This window comes from Patagioenas fasciata, chromosome 3, assembly GCF_037038585.1.
Source record: "Patagioenas fasciata isolate bPatFas1 chromosome 3, bPatFas1.hap1, whole genome shotgun sequence".
NCBI lineage: Eukaryota > Metazoa > Chordata > Aves > Columbiformes > Columbidae > Patagioenas > Patagioenas fasciata.
In genome coordinates this window covers 28,586,826-28,605,021 of record NC_092522.1, presented here as the reverse complement: position 1 = coordinate 28,605,021, position 18,196 = coordinate 28,586,826, and the positions used below count along the sequence as shown (strand labels likewise).

The following is an 18,196-nucleotide window of genomic DNA, read 5'->3' as shown; positions in this document are numbered from 1 at the left end:
TGACTCTTAAGGGCTCCTGGTCCTTCCCTGCACCCCACAGCCCCATTGGGGTGTAGAACCTCCCCTTTACTGACAAGAGTAACCCTAAACCAGGGATCAGTTTAGGAATTACTTGGGTTCCAGTTGACTATCAAAGATTCCACCTTTGGCCTGCTCAAATGGGAGGCAAGAATCACACAAAGTGGAGAAAAGGCTTACCAGAGCCTCAGGGGTGTCCCAAGCTAGCACGGGCACCACACACCCACTTCTGCAGCCACTGAGATGCAGGAGAATGATGTATTTAATGCCACACACCAGTCCAAAAGACCACACAACCTGTTCGTAACCACCTGACAGTTTTTGTGATCACAGCAAGGATCTTTAACTCCTTTATCACCATATATCCACAAACATAACTAGGAAAGCCAACAGGAGGGTGTCCCTTACCCCAAGCAGTAACTTCATGTCACCAGAGCTTCTAAACCTATGTCCAAGTGAATATGGTGGCAACAGTATTAATGGGGCTCCTGGACATACGTTGTTTCAGAAATAGACATTCATGGTTCAGATGGCAACTTTTAAGTCCTGGGGAAGTGGCAGTTGTTAAGATGGTCAGTGCCCTTCAGATTTGGAGATCTCTTCTTCTCACTGGAGAAGCAGTGGTGGCTGGCGGGCATGCAGACACAAAAAGCCTTCTGGGGCTTCCAAAGGGGAGGCAGAAGCACCTGGGTCTTCACATACCTAATATTTGGCAATAAGTGAACACGCTCACACATCAGATGCTAAATATTCAGTGTCTCTCAGTTTTAATGAGTTGTTATGACTGAAGAAATCAAAGGTCCCATGGGGAAGAGCTGTGCTGGAACATCAGACAGGGAAAACTTGGTGTGGGGTTTTTTTTTTGAGATAAAATGAATAGAATTATCTTCATTAATTCAATAACCACAGAAATATTTACAATGTAATTACATCCATTCTTTTCCTGTTCAAATATTATTTTTAAGGGCTTCTTGGCATCGAAGAGCCTCTTTCTTTGAAAATCCTGACCCGGTGTCAGGAAGAGAACAGACCTAAGTCTCTTAATCTAATGGCTGTTAACGGGGGTGACTACTTTAGCAATGCTCGGCTGAAAAATGAACTTTGCAATAAATGACCTTCAGAGAAGAAGACTATTCATGTTAATTAGTAGCTCTTTTCAAACAGGATTCATATATGCATTAGGCTATGTCATTTCGAACAATGCCATTATTGTAGTAAACATCAAGACAAGACTCAAGTACAGTTATGAGAATTTTAGAAAACTCTAGTTAGGTTTTTTCCCCCCTAAGATTATGAGTTACTATTACTGATGTGTTGTACAATAGGATCTCTCCTAATGGCTTTTAGCTTTTGCTACTGCCAACTTTTATATTTAAAATCCATACAATTATGGACAATTTATCAGCATTATGAGGCTCTCTATCCTCCTCACCCCATTTTTTGCACCAATTCTTACTGATTCAAAGTAGCTTTGAACCCAGCAAATCAAATGCATTTTGCTCAAAACATAACATTCATTCTTACAGAACCCACTTTATTCTTATTACTACTTATTACTACTTATTACTTATTATGCATACTTAATTTAAGAATGCATATTCTCCATTAAAAAATTAGAATATTTTGAAGTACTAGAAAGTGATTATTTTGGTTAGTTCCCCTTGATTAACCACTCAAATGTGGATGCATACTTTCTAAAGCACATACATAAAAAGAATTGAAAATGGTAAAAGGAGGTTACCAAAAGTAAAAAAATGAACAAAATAAATTGATGCACAAAACGTGAGACATGATTTTTAAGATGCAGTTTGTGTCAAAATGCATCTTAAAAATAGTTAAGAGTATACCAAAAAATTTCTATCTGGGGACAGATAAAATTAGTACAACAAATATGATTCAGAAATGTTATTAGAAGATACGGTAGGCAGAAGGCAATGTGCAAGTAAATTGCATAATTCTAATTCTACATTAATTTTAAGCTATATTTATTAATTGATTATTTTTTTTTTAAATCCATGTAAGGAGTATCTTCCTTGCTGCTGACCATTCAAACCCAAACACAGAGTAATTTTAAAAGCTAACCTGTCAGGCACTATGCAGAGTTGCTTCAGTATCCAAAAAACATACATTCCTAACTAATTAAAGAATTAACAATAAATGTATTGTGGAATAGCATTTTAGCAATTTGTTTAATGAAGAAAGTCATCTGTGCTGCAAAACAATTAGCTAACAAAGGGGAAATTAATAAATATTTATAAGACCCAAGTATATGGTTTGTTTGGAGCCTTGCAAGATTCAGAAAAGACAAACAATTCAGTGGAGCAAACAAACTGCAAGACTGGGTTCATCCTGAGGGCTTGGAGGGGCTGCCATATGCCATATCTGCTCTCTGGCCTGAGTGAGGCATCTGAGCAGCTTTCAGAGATGGGGTGACTGGCAAGTCTGTCCCTTCAGTGGTCACCAGTGGCTTGGACAAGCAGGTGCCTCCTTGGCACTCTGGCTTTGGGAGTCCTCTTCACCAAGGGTCAGACTTGGTACATTGCATGGGGAGTCCAGCTGTCTGCCTTCATATCATGAATTCCTGTGAGCCAAAAAGCTTCCTGAACCCCACTCCCCGTGAGGACAGCCCTTTCTAGCTGTCACCAACTCCTTTCTCCTCTCAGATTTTGACTTCGTAACACTCAGCACAGGGACTGTGATGGTTTAGATGTAGCTGTCAATTTATTTAAGGCATGCGGGGCATGCAGATTTTATTGGGTTTAATCTTTTGCCATTCCAAAAAGAGACAGGAAGTAAAATCTGAGACACCCTTGACTTGATCTTCCTTGCTTGGTTTTTTTTTTGTGTGTGTACGGCGTTATTGTATCTGTTCTTTAAAGAAATGAAAAAGAAGAATGGACCAGATGTGGGATTCATTTTATTCATATTCAGTCTGTGCAGAATTCAAAGAAATGGTTCCTTTATTTGCTGTTTTCTGGGAAAACATCTTGAGTTCATTTTGTTCTGCTTGTAGACTTGTAGAAATAGATCTGGAAAGGTACTTCAAGAGCTCATCTTGTCCATCTTACCGCCTCGTATGATAAATTCAAGTATAACTATATATATATATTATTTTCTTTTTCCACAAAATCACTGCAATAGAAAGTAAAAGGTTAAGAAATAAGTTAGCAACATGCCATGAGACTGCCACAGAGTTTAACACTGTTCTCCAGGCATCCATGGTTGCCGCCTGCTAGAGGCAGGTCCTTGGCCCTGTAGCTGCTGCCATGACCTCAGAGCACACCCAGCTGCAAGTTGTGAAGGTGGCACTCCTGGTTCCTGCAGACCGACCATGGCTTCAGAAAGGCAGCTCAGGTACCAGAGCAATCCCACGGCTTCTGCCCACTGGCTGCAATATGGGCACTCAGGTTTCCTCCAAGACCTGCACCACTATGGTGGGGCTGAGATGTGACAGTATCATGTGTCCCCGATGGCATGTGTTGAAAGCTTCCCAGCTCAAGATATTTTCAAAGGGCCGTTGTCCAGAGCAGAAATTCAGTCCTATAGAAGCGATACTGAGTTGGACCCCTAGAAAAGGAGGTACCCCGTTTCCCTGAAAATAAGACCTACCCCTAAAAATAAGACCTAGCAAGATTTTTCAGGATTTTTGAGGATGTTTGAAATATAAGCCCTACTCCAAAAATAAACCCTAGTTACAGTTCATTAAAAAAATCAATTTAAATAGTGTCTAGGCATCTATACATGTAAAAAAGTAAGCATCTTTTGGAGCAAAATTGTGTAAGACCCTGTCTTGTTCTTGGGGAAACAGGGTAGGAGTCACTCACTGGCAACTGTCTGGCTTCACAGGCATAAGGGCCACTGAAGTACAACACAATGTTGTAAGCAGAGAGCAGGTGCAGTAGAGAAAGTAAAACTGTTTCTGGTCCCAAACAAAATTAATATATCTCACACAAGGCACCCAACTAAGATGCTGCAAGATCTGTACCTGGTCATGGATTCCCACTTTGTACCTGTACATCAGGATTATTTACCAGCTCAGAGAAAAACACTGACAACATATGAAGGATTAACTCTTACCCAGAAAGTTCAGCCAAATCTGTCTTTCCCAACCATTTTATAGATGCCATTTCCAATCCTGCAATCTTCATTCCATCTCCTTCCTGCCCCTTTCTTCTGCACCCTCTTGCCACCCAATGTCTGTCCCTTCACATACTCCACCTGACCCACAGCTTATCATACAACCATAGAATAGGTTGGGTTGGAAAGGAGCTTCAAAGCTCATCTAGTCCAACCTCCTGCAACGAGCAGGGACATCTTCGACTAGATCAGGTTGCTCAGAGCTTCATTCAGCCTGGCCTGGAATGTCTCCAGGGATGGGGCATCTACCACCTCTCCAGGCAACCTGCTCCAGTATTTTACCACCCTTATTGTAAAAAAATTCTTCCTTATGTCTAGCCGAACTTGGTCTCCACACCATGCAGTGCTCATTGTTTTGAGTGGGGAAAGCATGGGGTGAAGAGAGAAACCAAAACCATGACCCAGTTGCCAGACCGATGTCTCCCAACCACATGCTCCAGGAACAGAGGCACGATCCTGGCTTCGGAAAGTGGAGGTGAGGGTTGGTCAGCGGCTCTGAGGAAAGGGAGAAAAGCATGCAGATGGCTTAATCCCTGTCACAGCATTGTCTCTTGCACCCCAGCACTGCTGGTTACAGGGAAAGCACTGCATGGGGCTACTGCCCAGCCTTGGCTCCTCTTCCCCCAGCCAGCCCCTCAGTGCTGGACACTTACAGACATTTACCCTCCTACCACTCTTCACCTTGTGGGCATCTACACTGTGTCTATGACCTAAATAAAACAGGACCTTGTTTCAGGCTCAGGCACTGACAAACAATCCTCGGCAGCATTTAGCTTTTATTACCCTCCCTGGCACGGCTGTGTTCTGGGACAGCTAGTGTAGGTCCCAAAATAACCAACTGGGCAGCAGCCAGGCAAGGAACAAGGAAGAAATGCTGACTCTGTAATAAAGAATGTGGGACTCGTATTCAGCCTAATCTGGTCCTGGCACAGCTCAGAGCAAGGCAGGCAGGAAACGGTGAGGAAAACAGGGAGAATGCACAGGGCAAGGGGCACCTAGAGTCCCAAGGACCAAGGAAGAGGAAGGGCTGGAGTCATGGTGAGAGTGACAACAGGCTTGGCTTCATGAAGGATGTTGATTCCTCGTGGCAACTAAGAGCCTAAAAAGAGAGAACAAGAAAAGTGTAGAAAATAGCAAATGGAAGATTGTGGTCCAACAGCACAGAATAACAGGACCCAGGCTCCCCACGGTGATGCATCAGATCTACTCACTGTCACTTAACTGTAGCTTTTCTACTCTGTAGTAGGGGTTAGATGTGTTTAGTGCACGTAATAATTTCTACAATAAAAGCCCATGCTGGGTGACCAGTGTTTTGCTCTCTTTGCACTTCAGTCTCAGGTTGAGCTGTAATAGTTGCTCACCATCATTTTGGATGTTCCTTCTCTCATCCCTGTATGAAGCAGTTGGCAAGAGACCCAAAAGCCACCCCTCAATCCACTGATCTGACTGGGGAGTGGTGGTGTCTCACAGTTAGGACATGCTGCTAGCTCACTTTCTGGAGTTGCTCAGGCAGAGAGTAGGGAAAGAGTGTTTGGACACAATTAGGTGTGGACTCAAGTCATGATTCTTCACTTCAGTGTGAGAGGATGGGCCCCCTTCCAGCTTATTTCCAAATAAGGTATAGCCTTATATGCTAGCTATGGACCTATGTCTGTGGATCTGAACACTGCTGACTGAATTTCAAAGGGACATCACTGTCCCTCCTCAGAGAGAACGCAAGACAAACAAGAGCAAGGTTCTTTGAGGACAGAGGAGGCTACAGATGACAGCCAGTATCCAGGTATTTATCCAGTAGGTAGAAGGCTCTAAGACATTTTATCCAGCCTTCTGGATTTGAATCTAGTTGTCTGTCAACTCAGAAGAATGTCCTAGCACAGCTGGAAACCTTGCCCGTGTGTTTTGTCATAGACTTTGTATGGTCAGGATTTTACTCATGGGGAAATACGTTGGTCTGTGAGCAACAGCCTCAGAGAGACCCTCTGAAAACAGAAACATGCAGGTAGAGCTTGATGGGATAACGAGGTGGTACCAAGATAACTCTGGCTTCTGCCTCTCTTAAAGTGCATGAAGAGTGGGGATGCCCCTGTTATCTCATGCAAGCGATGAGATCATTGTGTATCACTGGGCCAGACCTAGATCCTGGGAATTCAGACAAGGAGCATCCTAAATTGGAGTCTTCCTCTCTTTACTCCAGAAAAAACCTAAATCAGCATCCAGCTCAAACATGTGCACATCTGTGTGAAGCCCTTCCCTCTCACACTTCACATCTCATGTCAGGTGCACTGTCTGCTGTAGGTAAAGAAGGTGTATTTTTTGTGATTAATTTTTCTTTGCAGTATTTCAAAGTTTAGTCATGCTGCTCAGTGTCCAAGAGACTACACTTTTTGATGTTCTATTGGTTACAATACATTTTATAGTTACTGTTTTTAAACAAAACACATTTACCTTCTATTTCTAGCAGGCAGCATTTAGAAAACTGTGTTTATAGTGAACTGAAACATCACATTAGGTATGAAACAAAGTAAAAGCAGATGGTCCATACTCAGAGAGCAAACTGTTGCCTTTCAATAACATGAGTAAGGAAACAAGAATTTCTCAACTAGATTTCTCTGCTTTGTAGAAGATCTGAGTGAGCTATTTGCTATTAAAATGCCTCTTCAGAAGAAACAATGTTTTCTAGTATTTGTAAAAAACATTTAGCTACTGCAGTTGACATGAAGCAAAGCTATGTTACCAACTGTTGGCTGTTTAGCATGTAAATTAGCTGGTTTACTAGAATTGAATTTATATATGAAACTTTATATGAAATCCTCTTGTTTCTCTAACCCACTAATAAGATCAGGAGAACACCACAAAACATAGATTAAGTCTGTCTTTCAGATATAGACTCAGTCTTGTTGGCATAGGGTATGATAATATTGCTTATAACAGAGTGAAAAGTCATGTGAAAAACAGAACATTTTTTATGGAGCCTGCCAGGGCTCTTCATGTGTTCTCAGGGTATAATTTACCTTCCAACTTTTAAGTAATTATGTGTAAATTTGTGGGTTTATTGCATCAATAATTTACATGAAAAGGTGAGCCCTTGACTAACATACATTCCCTTGGAAACTATATATCATTTCTACTACAAGCGTGCTTGTGCACTGTACCTTCCTCATCCTTAGTAACCAAGGTACTCCTGAACTAAGGATTTCTTTAATGTTGTTACATTCAGTAAAAGAATGTACAGGGGTCAAAGCAGGATTGATTTGAAGGAGTTAGATTTTAAAATCCCTTTAAAAATCAGGACAAAGGATACCACACTATTAAAATAAAATGCTTAAAAATGAAAAGTATTATGCATGCCACACAGTAGAAGATCAGATTTTTATTAATGCAAGTTTTAAATGCTGATTAATCCTCTTGAGAATCAGTTTCCCAAAGCTTTGGCCTGCATTCAAGTCTTTTTCAAAGGGGCACATCACTTCCATTATTCTGAATATTAATTGAACAACATTATAACTAAGGATACAAAGAAAGATTTAAAACATGATTACAGCTGTCATTGCTTACATCTAAATAAGTCGTTGGCAATTGAAGCTCAGGGAAAAAAAAAGAATAATAATAATAAAAATACCCTCCCGTAAACCTCTCTTGCCAGGATGGCGAAGCTGCTGCCTCCCCGGCCCCCCTCCGCCCGGCCAGGATGGATCGTCTCTGCACTGCGCGCTGACGGCTCGGCTGGCGGCTTGGTATTCGCACAAACACCCCCCCCACCTCGCAAACTGCGGATGTGTTTTGTCTTGCAAAATAATAAGCGTCCCAGAAAAACACGAACGTTTTTAGATGTTAATGGGAAGAGGGATGATCATTGTTCAAAAGACGGAGCTGCCCGTGTGGTTGCTCACTTCCAGAAAAGGTTTATTTTATTGCTTTGGCATAAACCGTTTTCTGATCCAGCTTCAGCGCACGCCTCTATATAAGCACTCATGTGCTTAACGCTAAGCATGTGTTTAAGTGCATTCCTGAACTGGGCCAAAAGGTACCTCCTTTGAAATTTTTGTCTATAGCTGCTGTTCTTGGATTGATGCCTTTTTTGGTGAAAACCGATGTGGGGTTACAGTAACCATCTAATTCTGATTAGACAAATGGCATTATGGAAGAAGTATTAAAAATTTATAGTCCTATTTACTAAGTTTATTTGTTGGCCATAAAAAGCTGAATCTTACATAACATAAAAAGCATCCAGTCCTAATGATGAAAAAGATATAAAAAGATAATGGTGCAATCATAACATGTCTCTGAGAGTTTGTACATCTCAGTTGCAGTTTGGCACATCGCATAATTGTGTTGTGCCAAACTGGCACCAAACCACAATATGTTAGTGAAAAGGGCCCGCGGTTTAAGAGGAAAATCTAGAAGTGTTAACTATACACTGTCTAATTATACAAACTTAGTGTCCCAGAATGTGATTTCTGAAACCATTTCTGACATATGGGAAGAGGGTAGAACAGCTGGTCATTAAGGTTTTCTCAAGACTATTTAGTAACACACTTGAATGTAATTAAAGTGCTACATTAAATACTGCACTTGTGTACAATGTATTTTTAATCTTTATGGCGTGCTGTAAAAGTAAATAAATGCAAAGCATTAACATTTCTCCCCTTCATCTCCTAAAGTGTTAAGAAATAATGACAGTCCCTGTGTATGCTGCATGTGTTACCTGAAGAATACTCTGCTGCTTTGTGAGCGTCCTGTGCAGAGGGTAGGAAGCAAACACCAGCTGAATTGTGCAACACAGATATACGTTTACTTGGTTTCATTTGCCCAAGTTAAGCCACACTGACTTACCTGGACGTATTTCAACAGACAATGTTGCAACAATCCCAGTTTATTTGAAGGGTTCCTTTGGAACCAGTCGAGGTGATGTAAAGCAACTTTGACCCATGCTGGATCTAACGCAAGAAGCAAAACTTTGTACACAAAATGTGCAAACATCTTTGAACCAAACTTTACTCTCAGGTGTCCCAGTGGGACTTCTGCCCTGAAATACACAGTCAGAATTCATTTCCATATAGATGCAGATTACAGATGGGTTAAATTATAAAATTGCATTTATATCCCATAATCCTCACTTCAACAGAAGTTCCTAGAGCAGCAAGACAGTTAAACATTATGCAGTACCAGGGTCCCAGTTATTTATGTGTTCCCTTCCTCTGTTGTCTGTGACTGTCTGTGACCTGTATTTCTACTCTGCAGACAATAGCCAGGGGATCTATATTAACCTGAGCCCACTGTAAAGGAACTTGAATAAGCAAAAGACTGTGGAACAACTCAAATTCTGAAAAATTGCTTTGAGATTGGCACCAGTACTCCTTTAATGATGGCCTGCAGATTCTGCGGTCCCCAAACTGCAGAGATGCTGTAGCATTGTGAAGAAGATGTAATTTTTTGTATACTTTTTTGGTTTGATGCATGAATGACCAAGGAAAAAAGTGTTTTAGAACACTTATTTTGGCACAAAGTGTTTCTCTGCAGTACACTTGTGCTTTCTGATATTGGTGGGGTTTTTTTACATTCTTTAATAACCCTTTGGCTTTGAAAAGAGAGGCCAGAAATTTATTGAAAATTTGAGACTTCTTGACTTCTCCTAAATTCCATAAAACACATGTTTTAATTCATGGAATATGATCAAGAGCTGTTGTCAGTTCCTTCAGTTCCTTGGAACGATTTTTTTTGTGAATTCAGTACTTTCTAAAAAATACTTTGTCCCGCACTACAGTGGTGTCCTTTGAATATGAAGGATACCTTTACACAGTGTTTTCAAACACCAAATCAAAAAAGGAGGATGGAGAAGACGGTCATAAGGAGGCAAGTGTAGCAAAGCACTCGGACTGTAGCTTCCAGGGCCATAAACTATCAGTCACCAGGAACGCTGCAATGAAAACCATGGAAGCGAAAACATGTGTGTACCGTGTTCCCAAGAGCTATCTGGTGACAGTGATGAGTTCTGTCTGTGACTGCACATGCAGTGAAATTGAGCTTCATGTTACTTTTCAAAGGTAGTCGTAAGTTTTTATTTTCTCTGAAATATAATGCTGGGATTTGATTTGTGGGCAGTCACTATTTGCAAATGAGCAAAGGAGTATGACATGCTGTGTTTTACTTTTTGCTTGGCATTTTCTAAATCAGTCAAAATGCTTCCGTTCAAATAAATTAAGTTTTCCTCTCTGCTAATGGTGCATCTGCAGCATTTCTTTTAAAGGGAACGGTGGCATGAGTAGCCAATGATCCAGCCTTCCTGACTCTGTTCACGGATGGATTTTGCATCGCATTACATCCTGCAGATGGTATGTGCTATCAAAACCAAGAAATGCCAACAAATGTAGAGAAATCCATGAAGGCAGGAGACACAACTGTCCTATGGCAAGTTAATCCATTTTCACAAGAGATGAGAATAACTATAGATCTCACCACATTCAGCATTAATTGCGAAACTCATCTCTCTGACTTAACTTTGCCTCATTAATTTCTTCACACACAGTTGCCAGGTACAACCACATCTAAGCACAAACACAAACACAAACATGCTAATCAAGCTACTTTTCCTACAGGCTAAAAAAAAAAAAAAAAAAAAAGAAAGACACTGGCATATTTAGGTATTCGGAAGGTACACAGATGTTGTGCTGGTAGACACTATGTAAATACTGTGAGAAGGAAATACAACTTCTTTTTAAAACCTTCTGCAAAATATACGGTCATCCCACTTTTTCAGAAGGGTAAATTCGCTCAAGGTTTATCCAAAACGGTTCACTTTTAGTTTTCTATGCTTAGAGGCCAACATAAAGAAGTAAGGTAGACATCACTTCTTTCAAACCGTACCAGCTAGCCTTAGATCCTTTCCAAAAGCACCCAAAGACATGCAGCTGACCTGGACAGGGTGTGGATATTGCCAGAAACAGTTCATTTCTCTTCTTCTCAAATAATAAGGGATATGGGGCATGCACTGATCATATGAGGAAGCTGTGGGGAAAAAATATTGTTCCTAGGTGCTTGCGTGTTACTGAGTGCATAGGGAACTGAAGGTCTCTGCAAGAGGAGAACATTTCCTGGGTGGTACAACTGAGTCAATCCCCTTCTGAACCACAGGAAGGAGTTGTGTGGAGCCACACGAGAAGATGCAAATTGATGGTGAGCAGAGTGTACACAACTTACTCATTTAAGCAAATGATACTATTATTTTTCCCTTTTCTGCTTGTTTTCCCAACAGTACTGTTGATTTAACCCCATGTAGTCACATCATGAGCACTGAAACATCCAAACAATATCCACAGTCATTACAGAACAGTTTGCGTGCGTCACGGAGGTCTCTTCACTAATTTGTCTGAAAAATGTCTGCATCTGCTGTGTGCAGACTTGAGCACTCAGCAGTCAGACCTCCGGCTTGATTCCACCCAGTTGAACCCAAAATTAGATCTTAGAAAATAACTGTCTCTAAGACAATCAACCTCAGTCCAGGCATATCTAGTGAATGGGCATCGATTGTCCTTGCACAAAACGTGAGCAAGCCACTAGTGCAGCGTTTGTCTGAGCCTGACCGAGAGAGCTCTATGGAAAGTAAAAAGTGGAGACCAGGGATGGTGCCACAGGTCCCAGTCCCTGCCCTATTGGCTCAGCCTGCTCTTCTCCTCCTTGTGCCCCAGGCTGGCAGTGTCATCAGCCACTTTGCAAAGGTCTTCTTTTGGGGTAATTTTAGCCTTAAAATTAGCCAGGCAGTGATTGTTATCAGATTCGTGCTCTAAGTTTGTTGGCTCATTTCTTGAGTGAGCCACTTGTTGAATGACTAGCACTGACCTGAATAATCCTCCACTCACCTGAATTATTGTGCTTAATTTTTTTTGTCCTAGAGAAAGAGCCTCACATCAAATACTTGATCTTCTACTGCTGTGTATTCTCCTGTCACCAAAGAAACAACAGGTTTTGTTTCTTTGATTTAATCTATCACACTCAATTTCCCTTTCTAGTCACAATTTCTAATTATTTCAGCCTACTGACTCAGTTAGATATTAAATTGAGTCAAGACCAATATGCATAATCTATTGATTTAAATAATATCTACTCCTGAAGTCTGCCGTTTCCAAGTGAGACGTTCTTCCCTTAGAAAATACGCAGCGCTTCTACTATCGTGAGTTGCAGCCAGATAAATGCAGATGAGTCTCTATGAATCTCCGCACCAGGATTTGCTTGGGCAGCAGTCTGGCACAGCCTGGCTTTGCCTGTCCACCACGCTGTAGTAAGTGTGGCTGAATAAATTTAATATCCAGAGTTTACCTATAGCTCTCTACATTTACTGCCCAAGTGTAGAAAGAAATGTATACCTGAGATTATGAAGACTGAATCACAAAGTTGAATTTTACCCAGATGAAAATGATCTCTGACAACAATGTATGCATATGAAAGCCATGCACCTAAATGGGGGAGGATTTTTGTGTATCAGCGGTAAGACTAGATTTTAACTTGTTTTTCTGAATTTGCATTTGCAGTAGTGTGACTTTGAAGGAAGAACTGTCAGAATGTTGTAAAGTAAGGTAGGTAAAACAAACTTTCATGAGAATTAAAAGGAAAAGAAGTCTTCAGCAATTTTTTCCTCTAAGGATGACACCACTACAGGACACAACTCAGGCACAGGACATTAACACCTTTGGTCCTGACCCTCCTAATACTGCCTGCCACTTGTTCTCTGTGCACAACAACTGCTTAAAGTTCCATTCACAAAACTCAAAAAATGCTCAAAGAGAATTTTAGAAAACTTTCAAAACTAAAAGAAATATATTCTGATGCACAACTCAGGAGAAACAATAGCCCCATAAATCATTATTTTCATTTCAGGAAACTAGAAGGTTTAACAATTGAAAACTCTCTAATTTCAATTACCAGTCAAGCAGTTTTTGAGGAAGGCCTTTTTGTTTGGTTGGTTTTGGTTTTTTAAACTAAAAACAGCTTTGATGAGAGATGTGGATTTTTAACCAAGAGTTTTCAAATTTATAAAAAAATAACATAGCTTTTGAGAAATTAAAGTTAATTTTCTTTTTCTTCAGGTAAAAGTAATTTCCTTACCACTCCCAAGTCCTACTGTAGGAAAACAACACAAAATCGCAAACATTGTGCAGGTCGCAGTGCACAGCCAGCACATGTGTCCACATATGACCATACACGGTCAGTTTGGTAAAGTGCCGCCTGGTACTATTTACAACCGATCAGTCATGAGATAAGATAACATGCTTGCACTGGACAAAGTCTTGAGGTTACATGTTGCTGCCGTGCTTTCCACAGTTTGTCATTAACCAGCTATTGCAAGATGGTTTTTAAGTACCTTCATCCTGTCTCCAGCTCAGCACTGTCTCTCTCCCTTAATAACCAGGCTAAATCAGCAGCAATAATTAGGGAATCAGACACTACTTAGTGTCAGCACAGGCAGCCAAATAACTTCTATATCTTTTCCTATTCCATAGGGTTGCACCCCCTTCTTGTGAAGCTCAGTCTTTTCCTTACAGGAAGATACAATTTGTTAACTCATAATGATAAGGTTTTTGGTTCGTGCAATTCTCACATTTTGCAATTGGTATCAGGCAACTCTACATACAAAATGTATTTTCTCTCTCCTCTTTCTAGCAAATTGTCACTCCTCCAGCACATACTGGCTCGTTTTTTCCTGAAAACCCAAGGGAACGAAACGCCCATGCCAATTCTATACGATGTAAGTAGCTAGCCCCCTGAGGATCTCTTGAAAAGGCAAACACTAGGATTGTTTTCTGAATACTTCCTTAGCTAAAATTACCACAATTCATGCTCGGGAATTCTCTAGAGACAGATGTATTGTCATGCTTGGATAGCAAAATATAGATATCGCGCTTCACAGGAAATTAAAAAAAGGAGTATTCAAAGTTTATCTCTGCCAAATGATTTTAAAAGCTGATTTTTGCATCAAACTGCTTCCTAGAAAGACGCAATTACGTGCAATGAAGAACCCTGCGATGTGTATGCATCCACACAGTTAGCTTCTCACGCAAACTCTTGGGTTCTTATAACAACACGCGCACTAGACTTGAAGTACACATCTCTTAATATACTCTATTACCTCATTGTCATTTACTTGTTGGTAATGAATGCGTGTGTTAACAGAACAGCATGCTGATGCATTTTTTCTGCCATTGTATGTAACATATTTTCTAATTCTTCTGCGCTATTCAGCATTTGACCCTAACGATAGGGGATTATGGTATTAACTCTCTACACAGCACACATTCTTTACAGACTTTCACTAAATACTGTAAGCCTGCTGCAGAGCGGAATAAAAGTGAAAGCATACCGTCTGGTCTTAAGCTGTGCACACAGAGGGTCGTGATCCAATTGGAAGGGAAGCAGAATTTTAAAAAGAAAGAGGTTTGACAAAATTTTAATCCTTGTCATTTTCATTTCTCTTACCCTGTGGATTTGGGTGATTTTATTTACACTGTCAGCTTGAGCCTAGGGATTGAAAATCAGGCTTTTATGGAGATTATTAAAAGTACATACAGTACACTAAGGGCTGGACCACTGCTATATGCTACTAAAAATATGAATGTGGATGCTCTATAGTATATATTTAAGGAGGTAAGTGTCATCCTCCCTGTAAGGTTGGACCTAGCCATTAGGCTCATCGTGATTATACTGAAGTGCATGTTTTAACAAGGGTATTTATGAGTGGTTTCAGAGTACTGAAGGTGCATGGAAGAATTGAGAGGTACCTTCAGGTGCCTTCTAAAGAGACAAGGCAGCAGCATTTTAGGAGCAGCTGAGGAAGCTTTCCTGAAGGTGTAACTGAACACTGAAGAAGCTTCTCCTGGAAGACCTGTCATTCTCCCCACCCCACAGCCAGGGAAGGGCAGCCTAGCTCAGCCTCAGAGAAACAACTGTCTCATCATGGATGACTTTCTTCTCAAAGTCCTCTCCTGAGGTTGACCTCACTCCTACAATGACAGAGACCTTCTAGGCCAAAGTCCAGGCAGGTATGAGATGGTTTGGGTTGGAGATGAAGCACGTATGTGCTAGGCTGCGCTGCAAGGACAAGCTGGCTAAGCAGTAAGGGCTTCCTCAAGCCACATGGCCACCCACAGTTGGGACACCTTCTGCTCCAGATTTCCCAAGGAGCATCCATGGGTCAAAGCTCTGCACAGCTGCCTGTTCTGGGACTCTTTTCTTACCCACGGTAGGTACAGATGATGTGTAGCAGGAGCTGCTTCCACAGCCTTGGAGATTTTTGGCCCAAACCAAATCAAATTAAATGACTACACCTTGAGTAGAGTTCTTCTGACTTCGCTCCCCCTGCACCCAAGATTTTGCTGTAGCAGCTAAAATGGAGCTCCAAACAGCCATGGAAACACAGGTAAACACAATGATATTTTGGGGCCAGATTACAAAAAAAATCCACGAGCCCCAAAAGGAGCTAAATTTCTCAACTTTCTACTTGAGAAAATAAAGAAAGAGCCTTGCTGGTGCATCTGCAAGGCAACGGGCTCACTGCATCCCTGCATGGTGGAAAAGGAAACTAATAGACCCAGGACACACTCTGAGACTACCACCATGGGTAGAGTGAAGCCCCCTACTCCGACAGCAGTTTTCATGTCATGGCTGGAGAGAAGGAGCACATTAGACCTGGATTCACTTCCATCACCCAAAAACTGCAGGCTTGTTTTGTCCCTGCCCGGTGGAAGTGCACACTACGTTTGGCAGTGGGGTAGATCCTGCACCCAAAAATTCAGTAACACTTGGTAAAACTACAGTGATTTCAGCAGGACAGGGTCATAGCCCCTACTCCTGCAAACACTTCACACACACCCCCTCACTCCAGGGTCATAGACAGTCATGTTAAAACTGCAGGATCAAGGCCATAGTCACTAGTGTTTCACACAGACCTTTCTAATAAGGTTATTAAAACAATCCTGCTTGGTCTCTGGGAAAGGGGCAGATAGCTTCTCCAGGTTTTTTCCGCTCAGGGACTCAAAAATGTTATTTTTCCATCCAAGGAAACTGTTTGCTTGAAATCAAGATACGTGACTCTTGTTGTCCTTACAGCTCTGTAACCTTGGCTATCTGAGGCATGTAAAATAGAGGTTTATTGTGCTAAGGAATGAAATGGGCAGAAGCGCTTGCACAACTTGGCCATCTCACAATTGAAAATGGAGTTAAGCTGGCTCCACCTAATGACAGTGCCAGCAGCACAGGATTTTTGAGATGTGCTGCTTCCATACCTCCCTCAGCCAATTTTCAATGCACTTAGGGTGCCTCCTGATAACAGGGCCAGAAACAAACCCCATGGAGGGCAATGGGGACCTGTCCTTCAATTTAAGTGGCAGGTGGATCAGGCCCACTCGGAAAAAAATTGGCTGCTGCTCTGAGCGGTTCTCAGTGTGCCAGGGTCCCACTAAGACATCCAAATTGGCATCTCATAAAAATCAAATTGGCATCTCATAAAAATCCAGGCTAAAAATGACAGCCTTAGGTTGGAAGTCTCTGATTTGGGCCTCATCCTGCAGAGGTGTTCAATGCCCTCAGCTCCCGCTGACTTCACCGTGAGCTGAGCAGGCTCAGCACTTCTCAGGATTGCTCGGGCTCTGCAGGATTGGACTTATTGTCCTTAATACTATCTCATTCTGGTTATTCCCTATTGCCCAAGGATAATCCCATGGCATTATTCCCATTATGCCACTTGCCATTCCCATTATAGTCTTTAACAATGTTTTAAACCTATCTTTCATTTTTAATTTCCTTAGCAAAATATCTGTATTTTAGTAGTATGCATTTATGTAGTCTTTGAAAAATGTGCTTTTATTATACATAAGGCATTATCATGTAGCTTCGCTACTTTATGAGTCTGGTGGATGAAAACAACTCTGAATACAAGGGGAATCCATATGTCTAAATATTTTTAGCATGAAAACTCTTACCTTTTCCCTGTCCATAAAAATATAATTACACAGCACGTATTAAAACAGTGCACCACAGGAATCATGGCAGCTTACTTGTCTGTTTCATGCATGGGGGGATTTTTTCTTTTACTATCTTTAGGCTGGAGAGGAAGGAAGAAGCCATCATAACAGTTTTATGTCTTTAGCATGTGCAAGTTACAAAGCAGAGTACCAGGATCTTACAGACCATTGTAGTTTCGATTCATCTTTCTCCTTGATTAATTGCTAAGCTGCTGCACAATGGGAGCATCAAGATAATTCATCAGCAAGATTTCTCCAACAGCTCTGTGATGCTTTCTTGTGTCAGAACCACCTGGTGCGGCAAGTGGCTCCACAAGTCAGAGTCAGAAGAATAAGAGCCAGACCCCTCCTGCCCACCCTCTTCCTAAATCCCCATGTTGTCCTTTTCCCAAAGCACTGTCTCTGTTCCTTAGGTGAGCAGGAGGTCTGAGCCCTCCCCTGAGCATTGCTTTGAAGCTGACCGTGATTTCCACCTGAGCCCCAAGCCAGCAGCAATGTCTGACCTACATCACCCTCAAAGGTGCTCCCTCGAAATACAGCTGCTTCCCTTCCCCCTTGGCCTGATTCAGGATGGTTTGTTGCTGATCTACAGCAGACAAATTTTGGAAAACCCAGATACCTGGTCCACTGGGCTACCCATTCTATTGTGAGGCAGCATGGAGGTAGGGCTCCAACCTGGTTTGCAGCCTGTTTTCTGGTTCAGAGGGATAGTTCTGTGCATGCTTCTATATCCCTCTCGAGGCCAAGGAAGAACCCAGAGCATAACGGGGCTCCTGGGTGACCAGGTTGGTTTTTCAATGATGTTTTAGTCATTGGCCAGTTTGACACATCCTGAAAGACAAATTGTTTCAGCCTGAATTAAAACTGACATTTGGAAGCACTCTGTTTCGGAAAAAAAAAAAAAAAAGAAAAAAAAAAAAGAAAAGAAAAAGTAGGAAATAAGGCCAGAAAAGGTGAGCTGGGCCAGCAAGTGCAGACTTTCACAGATGATTAGACTGGAGAGGCCACAGGCATCCTGCATGATGTCTCCC

General features: G+C 41.6%; 1 long non-coding RNA gene across 6 annotated transcripts in view; it reads right to left on the bottom strand.

Annotated features, from left to right (window-relative positions):
• Positions 1–2,918: 2,918 nt before the first annotated feature.
• Positions 2,919–18,196, bottom strand: part of LOC136100652 (uncharacterized) — a 67,309-nt gene continuing 52,031 nt past the window's right edge. For 4 of the 6 annotated variants that reach the window (XR_011738192.1, XR_011738191.1, XR_011738194.1 and 1 more), the window contains one exon: positions 2,919–5,254. This is a non-coding gene — a long non-coding RNA (uncharacterized lncRNA). The remainder of the gene's footprint in view (positions 5,255–18,196) is intronic. The other 2 variants (XR_011738193.1, XR_011738197.1) reach the window with 1 other exon arrangement.